Source organism: Propithecus coquereli, unplaced genomic scaffold, assembly GCF_000956105.1.
Source record: "Propithecus coquereli isolate 6110/MARCELLA unplaced genomic scaffold, Pcoq_1.0 Scaffold14, whole genome shotgun sequence".
NCBI lineage: Eukaryota > Metazoa > Chordata > Mammalia > Primates > Indriidae > Propithecus > Propithecus coquereli.
In genome coordinates this window covers 4,515,002-4,524,294 of record NW_012138302.1, presented here as the reverse complement: position 1 = coordinate 4,524,294, position 9,293 = coordinate 4,515,002, and positions in this window count along the sequence as shown.

Here is a 9,293-nt window from a genome sequence, read left to right as displayed (position 1 = left end):
GAGACAGGGGATTCTAGGCATTTACATCTTGATTAGGTGACCAAATATCCTTGGTGGCCTAGGAGAGGGGTTTTTAACATTTTCTGTGAAATCAACCTATATAAAAGGAGATTTTAATACAGAATCCTCCTTTAAGTAGTTTGTTCCCTGTCTTAAAATAGCTCAGAAGGAATGAATTGTGGGATGATTAGGCCCATTCTGCATTTCGGAATTTGTAGGCTTCAATGGTGTAGACAGTGCATTAACACCTCATAAATTAGGATGTGCTTAGACCGTATCACACTGGAACACAGGTAGCGGCAGTCAGGGCTGGTCAGGCCCAGGTGGCCCCAGAAAGAGATGGCTTAATGTCTGCATCTAGTATAAGTTGCAGGTCTAGAATCCAAGGGACCTAGACAGGGCGCAGGAGAACATGGTGCTCCATAACCAAGGGCAATTTAGTTAATTATTTAAGAGCAGTAAACTACAGTGTAGGGGACCTGGGGATTCAGGAGGGGGAGTAGGATTCAGCATTCAAGATTTTGCCATGTCAGAAAAGCTCTGAGTTGCTGAACTGATTTTACTCTATGAATAAGAACATTCTGAGACTTGAGCATCTAGTCCCTTCAGATTTGTGCACTCAGTTGATAGCTTTACTGATGAAATTTGAAGTCCAGTGCCATTGTCCCATATAAAAAATCTGATTCGTACAAAGAACCAGAAGAGTTCAATAATTCTTTTTATCTTTAATTTGGGATTGAATATATTAATTTGGCCAAAAACTAAAAGAGAGCCATATCAAAAGAAATCTAAAGAATGTTCTCAGGATCTCAAGATAACTAAATGGAAGTGAACTTTTTATTTTCGTACAAAGAAGTGAACCTAAGAAACAAGCTGTGTTGTTTTGGTCAGAGCATCTAAATGATATCCTGTCTCATTCTGGCAAAAAGAATAAATACACAATTAATTACTAATAAAGTAAAAGATTTGGAGAATTAAAAAAGTCTGAATTTCATTAAGAAGCTTGGGAAACTTAGATCTAAGTAGATACAGTCTTCAAATTTAATTTGTCTTTCAATTTAAAAAGGGATTATATGAGGCTGGGCATGGTAGCTCATGCCTGTAATCCCAGCACTGGGGGGGGGGGGGGCCGAGGCAGGAGGATCACTTGAGGCCAGGAGTCCAAGACCAGCCTGAGCAACGTAGTGTGAGACTTCATCTCTACAAAAAAATAGAAAAATTAGCTGGGCATGGTGGCGTGAGCCTGTAGTCTCAACTACTTGGAAGGCTGAGGCAGGAGGATCGCTTGAGCCCAGGAGATGGAGGTTGCAGTGAGCTGTGATAACACCACGGCACTCCAGCCTGAGTGGCAGAACGAGACCCTGTCTCAACAAACAAACAAATAAACAAACAGAGATAATGTGAATTTCAAGAAAAATATTAATTTCTGCACTTAAAAAACCCAGCAATCTGTTAGTTCAGTTTGTTGTAAAGTTAAGTCAAAAGTACAATTTTCTGTGGACCAGAGTTCTGTTTTGGGATATAGGTGGATCCCCATTATATCCATTCTAACTCCTACAAGGGGGTGGTAGTGGCTTTATTGATCACAAAAGTTAACTAACTTCTGCCGTGTAACGAATTACCCTAAAACTCTGTGGCTCAAACAATGGCCATTTATCTAGCTCACAATTCTTCCTATTAGCAGTTTGGGTCGGGCTCAGCTTCTCAGTCCTTCTGGGACAATGGGGCTTGCCTGTGGACCTGCAGTGAGCATCCAGCGAAGCCTGTCTGGTCTAGGGGGCCTCAGCTGGAATAGCTTGTCTTTGTTCTTTTTGGCTTTCCATCCCTCAACAGACTAGCGCAGGCTTAGTCACAGGGCAGCTAGGCAGGTTTCTAGACAGAGAGACAGAGAGAGAGAGATTGAGGTGGGGAGAAGGGGTTGGCCTCATACTTTTTCAGTGTTTGAATAAATGTGTTTGCAAATGAGAAAATATGGCAGTCATAGCAGAGAAGAGACAGAAAAGCAGACACTCCATTTTCGTTCTTCAGGAACTAAAATCCAGGTCTTACTTTCCCGCTGCTTCCCAGTGGCAGTGACTTTGGAGAGGGAGAAGGGCAGAACTGCATATAGTTAGCTGGGATCAGTGGAGAGCATGAGACCATTGGCTCATTCTTTTGTTTATTCACTCATTTATGGACATATTCAACAAATATTTATTGAGTTAAGTGGTGGGGATAGTGATTAAATTCTCCCCTCATTAAACTTATGACTTAAAGTGGAGTACAGAAAAAGAAATAGAGGTGGCACGATGGGCGAAGTTCAAGGTGGGTTGGGCGTCATGGGAGCGGGAGACACCCTAATCCAGGTTGAAGGGCTCAGGAAAAGCTTCCCAGAGGAAGCAGCGTCTAAGCTGAGCCCTGAAGACTACATGGAGTTAGCCAGGCAACAAGGAGAATTGAGGAAGAGTTCATGGGCCGAGAACAGCTTGCCTAGTGACCTGCCTGAGACAGGGGAGGGGACACAGCACCTGAGAAGACCTGAAAGTAGCTCAATATAACTGTATTGAGTTGATGGGCAAGAGGCGAGAGAAAGAGGCAGAGGCCAGATTAGGCTTGTGACAGGAGCCTGGTAAGAAGTGATGGGGACCTGCCAGAGGCAGGGCAGAGAGAAGACAGAAAGCAGAGGGGTTCAAGGCTATGTAGGGTGCTGAACTGACAAGACATGGTGATGAATTGGACATAGGAGAGAAGGGTCTGGGATTCTGGTTGGCATGAGGGATGGTGGGGCCATTTACTGAAAAAAAGTATTAAGAAAGTTGGGATGGAATGCGATGTTGCTAGTAAGTTGAGATCCTCACAGGCAGGCTGACTTTTTTTTTCCTTCCAAGGTCAAATTTACTGTCTCTTTTAATCTGATCTCAAATGGATAAAGCTGGGTTGTGGATTCAGCCAGACTCGGTTCAAATCCGCGCTCTACCACTTGTTGGCTATGCGATGTGGACTTGGGCAAATGACTTAACCTCTCTGAGCCTCACTTTCCTCATTGTAAAATGGAGATAATAATAGTACTTACTCTACAGAGTTGTTGTTGGAGTTAAGTAATAAAATGCATATAAAGTGCTTCATCCAGTGAAGTCAATAAATGCTAGCTAGAATTATTGTGTCTGAAGATGGTGGAAAAAAGAAGGCAAGAAAATTAGGTCCAAAGGCTGCTCAGAAAACTCAAGAGGAGTCAAGCTAGGCAGGAAGTTTGGGGAAGAGGCTGGGTCCGGGGAAATGTAGTAGGCTCTGGCCCCTAGACTTGTGCCTAAATCTTTGCCAACAGACTTCATCCCAATGAGAGGCTGATCATGAGATGTACTCACTCCCCCCTAGAACAGTCTGAGCTGTTTCTCCCTGGCCCTTATTACTCCTGCCGTATCTGTATTTTATCTGCTTCCCAAATTCCCAGCACTGCATTAGATGCTAATGTTCTGAAAAGTACACATTAAAAACTTTCTTTCTTCAACAAGAAAGAGCTGGAGTTCCATAGCACTGCACTTAAGTGCATAGCTCTTGAGCCAAACTGCCTGGACTCACATGTGAGCACCACCAAACACTGGTCTTGTGCGAGCAATTTAGCCTCTCAGTGCCCCAGTTTCTTAATCTGTGACAATAAGAGTAGTAACAATTTAATAGGGTTTTTGTGAGGATTAAATGAGTCAATAATTCTAAAGCACTTACAGCAATTGCTGGTCCAAGTACAAGTAAACCCTGAGTAAGGGTAACTGCTCTTACAGGGTCAGAGGAAACTTTGGGGAGCCAGGCCAGTGCCTCCTCAGGCTTTAGTGCCCCGAACTGAAGCAGCAGCCAAACCAATGGCCAGTGGGAGGCAGCCGGTTGCCCTGAGTAGCCCTCACTGGAGTGGGAGGAGACAACAATGGCAATACTTGCCAATTCCTGGTTGTTATTTCATTTAGTTCACAATTCATGGGGTAGGTATTATTCCCATGTAGAGATGAGGTAACTGAGGCTCAGAGAAGTTAAGGATCTCTGCTAAGAACCCAAGACTCAGGAAAGTTATTAATATTTTATTCTGCTGGGAAAAATCTAGCAGAGGATCAGAGATCAACTGAAATATAGTTTGGGAGCCCATGAATGGCCAGAATCCACAAATGGAACTCCCCAGAAAACCTAGGAATGTCAGGGAGTAGGAAACAATTCTGGTGTTCCTGGCGGAGTTGCATGGAGATTGTTTTATTTGCATGACAGCTGCCTCTCCAGGGCCCTGCAGTGCCCCCAGCCTCATGTGGCTAGAGGAGGAACCATCACATCTGCCTGTCTCTTTCTCTTCCAGCCCAGCTGACCTGGCAGGCTGCCATGCTAACAGCCAGGGCATTTGGGGAGGCCCGATTTTAATAAATTTCTATTTCCTGTAGAAACCCAGTTTTTTCAGTGGCTTTGTAACTCAACCATTCTTGATCACATCAGAACTAAACCTGACAGCCAGCTTGGCAAGCTTGTGTGCAACTTACATACAATGGCAGATTGTTTAGCCTGTATTGCAATTCAAAGTGATTTAAGGAAAAGGGAGGGAAGAAAAGAAAAGAAAGAAAAAAGCGAAAGAAAAGAAATAAATCCAAACCTCATGTTATGTAATTACATAATATAGTGAACTCCTAATTCTCTTTAAGGAAAATACAGAATCCATTAACCTCTCTCTCTGTCTCCTTTCTTTCTCTGTCTCTCTCACATGTGCGCTGGCACACACACACACACACACACACGCACGCTCACGCACTCACGCTCATGTGCACCCACACGCCCACGCACTCATGCATCAACAGTAGAACAGTAGAACAAATTCCAACTTGAAGTCTTTTTTCCCTGCCCTTTTCTTCTTTACCAACACATCTCACATTCAAGGAGAGTTGAAGGAGTGAAAGATCAAGCAAATCCTGAGGGAAGATAGCATGTTTAAAGGATCTTAGAGACAAAGAAGAGAAACAAGAGTGGACCTGAGAAAGTGAGTAAGAAGATGAAAAAAGCAAATGCGTAGCAATAAGAATCAGCATATTGAAATTATTGGATTAAGGGAGTTTGTGAAGTTAGAAATTATATAAATTGAATGATTGGAAAGAAAGTGTTAGGTTTTATTCCTATATTCTCAGAAAAAGTGTTGCATGACAAGCTTTGTTTTGGGCCTCCCTTTCTCAGCTTGATCAGATATCTCTAAACCCTTGGTCATGAATGCACGTATCTCAGGGGGCCTAAATACCGGACACGCCATCTGAATAGACCCATGTTCTACTCTTATGGCCTTCACCTGAGCTAACTAGATAAACTCGTGTGTGTGTGGAGATGTTACTATGCCCCCATGTTATGTTTGCGTTGTTCTGGAGGGAAGAAAATGCATAGCCGTCGTATTAGAATTCTAAGCAGCTGGGCAGTCTGTTGAGGAGACGTTTTCCGCATGAGCAGTCCTCGTGTCCAATCCATCATAGCACAGGGAGATCCGTGATTCATTTATGGTAGAACTAATCGAGTTGGATATATATCATTAAGAGGGGCAAGTGCAGAGGTTTATTGGCACCCAGGGCATAGGTCAGTGAATGGTCTGAATAAATTAGGATGTTTAGATTGAAATGATGTAGGATTCCAGTGAGGGTATGTTTTGAAGTCACTGACTATGGATTCCAGTGTAGAGCGATAGCTAAGTGGGAAAAAGACACAAGTGAATTAAACCAGAAGATTGGATACATGGCAGGGCCAAAAGCTGGTGGGAAATGGGGGTGGATAAAGGAATGGAATAGAACTTTTAATTCAACACAGCAATTTCCCACTGAATACCGTTATGCCCTTGGCATATGCTGGGTTCAAAATTAAAAGACTTGGTGCTTACCATCCATATTTCAGTCTCTTTTGGGGTGGGAGCATGAGGTTACAGACCACAGTGCGTATGGTAAACATGAACAGTGAGAAATGGGTTTTTAAGTGAGGCAGGAGTGCAAAAGGGAAACATAAGAATCATCTAAGAAGGTTTTTCAAAACATACCCTAGATGTCATGAATCCAAATTTCGGAGGGGGCTAGAGATGAAAATGGGCTTGCTTGCCTGGTTTGAAATCTTCCCAGGAGATCCAGATGTCCTCCCTTGGTTGCTAGCTGTTGAGTTGTACTAGTACTTCCTAGCCTTACCTAATTATAAGAATCACCTGAGGAGCTTGTAAAACTATAGACTTCCCTGGCTCCACCCACCCCCAGAGTTACTGATTCAGCAGGGTCTGGCATAGTGCACAGAAATGCATACTTTTATTTATATTTTTTAAATTGACAAATAAAAACTATATATATTTATGATGCACAACATGTTGTTTTGATATATGTATATATAGTGGAATGGCTAAATCAAACTAATTAACGTGCACTACCTCATATACTTATTTTTTGTGGTGAGAACACTTAAAATCTACTCATGTAGCAATTTTTAAGTACTCAATACATTAATATTATTATTAACTGTAGTCACCATGATGTACAATAGATCTCTTGAATTTATTCCTCCCAGCTGAAACTTTGTGCCCTTTGACCAGCATCTCTCCAAGCCCCCCAACCCCCAGCATCTGGAATAGTAACGGCCATCTCTATTTCTTTAAGTTCAACTGTTTTAGATTCCCATATAAGTGAGATTATGTAGTAATTATCTTTCTGTGCCTGGCTTATTTCACTTAGCATAACGTCCTCCAGGTTCATCTGTGTTGTCACAAATGATGAGATTTCTTTCTTTTTTTAAGACTGAATAATATTCCATGGCGTATATATCCCACGTTTTCTTTATCCATTCATCAACTGATGGGCACTTGGGTTGATCCTGTGTCTTGGCTATTGTGCATAGTGCCACAGTGAACATGGGAGTGCAGGTAACTTTTGAACATACTGATCTCAAGTCCTTTAACTGTGTACCCAGAAGCAGGATTGCTGGATTATATGGTAGTTCTACTTTTAGTTTTTAGGAAACTCTATACTGGTTTCCACAATGGTTGCACTAATTTATATTCCCTCCTGCAGGGTGCAAGGGTTCCCTTTTCTCCTCATTCTTGCCAACACTTGTTATCTTTAGTCTTTTCGATTATAGCTACAGGTGTGAGGTGATACCTCATTGTGGTTTTAATTTGCAAGAAATGTGTATTTTTAACAATTGTCCCCAGTGATTCTTATAAATGGGTAAGTTTGAAGAATACTAAATTAGAAAATACTCTCTTATTCAAGGAATATTCATTGAGCATCTTCTGTCGTGTTGAATGCTGAGAAAGCAAAGGCACTAGATCCATCTGATGAGTGTGTGTGTTCAAAAACATTGACGGCAGAGAACTGGCATGGAAGCCTGAAAGGATGCCTCTTCGTTAGGATCAGGCGGTCATCACGCCCGATGGCAGTGCAGCTCAGTGGTCAGAACATGGGCTTCAGGCCACAGTGCCTGCATTTGACTCACAGTTCTGCCACTGTCTGACTGTGTAACTAGGATGCCTTATTTCACCCGAGTGTACCTCGGTTATCTTATTTGTAAAATGGAAATAGCAGTAGGTCTCCGAGGTTGCTGTGAGTTTGCATTCATACAAGCACTCAATAAACATTAGTACTATTTTATATTTTACAGTGCCTAGTCCTTAGCATGCTTTTGCCAGCACTGATTCTTTTGATCCTCACAATACCCTTGAGAGGTAGGCATTATTAATCCCATTTTACAAATCATACAATTGAAGCTGAAAGAGGTCAAGAAATCCAAACAAGCTAATCATGGTTTAAATCTGAACCCAAGTCTCTTAACACCATGTAATTTGCTCTTTCTGTTAGGAGAAAATGAGGAAGTCAGATTATAGAAGAAGCCTTGAGTATCAATTTTAATAAGTTAAACTTCATTCTTCACATATTAGGGAACATAAGCAGAGGATGGACACGTTGAAGTTAGTGTTGTGGGAAGTTGAATCTTCTGGATTAGATGGAAAATGGACACCAGTGAGGGCCTTGTGAGGGAGAATCGGGCAACAACAGTATTTGTGGTAAATAGGGCTTAAGCAGAGTGTGGTTGATAAGTGAAAAAGGAAACAGGGAGGGCCCAGCACGGTGGCTCACGCCTGTAATCCTAGCTCTCTGGGAGGCTGAGGTGGGTGGATTGTTTGAGCTCAGGAGTTCGAAACCAGCCTGAGCAAGAGCAAGACCCCATCTCTACTAAAAATAGAAAGAAATTAATCGGACAACTAAAAATATATATAAAACAAAATAGCCAGGGATGGTGGCATATGCCTGTAGTCCCAGCTACTCGGGAGGCTGAGACAGGAGGATCGCCTGAGCCCAGGAGTGTGAGGTTGCTGTGAGCTAGGCTGACGCCACGGCACTCACTCTAGCCTGGGCAAAAGAGTGAGACTCTGTCTCAAAAAAAAAAAAAAAAAAGGAAACAGGGAGATAGAGACTGAAAAGAAAAGGAAATGTGCCCTAACAAACAATGACAATTGGTATACAAAATGCCTAGAAGGTAATAGCCCAACGTTCAAAATTACACCTGCTGTTTTCACTTCTAACTGCTAGGATGACAAGCTGGGAGAATTATATTTCTCTCCTTCATTCTACATGCTTAAGTATTCTTTCTACAACTTGCATAGGGCTTTATATTTGCCAAATGTTGCAGTCATTATTGTTTATTGTTTCTCACATCAAGGGTCCAAGGTCTTAGCACTTATCTTTAAAAAGTGGTATTAGAATACCTTAGGGGCCTGACTGCGGAAAAAACTTTCAGCATACTAAACATAAATATCTTCCAAGTAAAAGCATTGATTGGGAAGCCTGGATGGATAAAATTAACTGCTACAATTTTAAAGACATCTGGTTCACACGCTGGGTAAAAAGGGGAGGAAGCTTTATGGAGCCTATTAACATCAATATTAAATGACATGCAGCAGAATTGTGCTAACCTCCTCTCTGAAATCTCATCTATTCAGTTATCTGCCACTCTTTCGTGTGGTTCAATATCCAAGAAGGTTCCACATTGTACAGACAGGTGGGAGTCATATGCTGCCTGCCTTCTTGTCAAGTAATCGATTTGATTTCTGAAGAGATTAAATTGATTGCTAAAGGTCACGTAGCTAGTAAGTTACAGAGCCAATATTCAAACCCAATCCTCATATCTGTCGTCATTGCTCTTGCAGGCTTTTGGAGAAATGTGGCATTTAAAAATAATTTTTAGGCCTGGCGCGGTGGCTCACGCCTGTAATCCTAGCTCTCTGGGAGGCCGAGGCGGGTGGATTGTTTGAGCTCAGGAGTTCGAGACCAGCCTGAGCA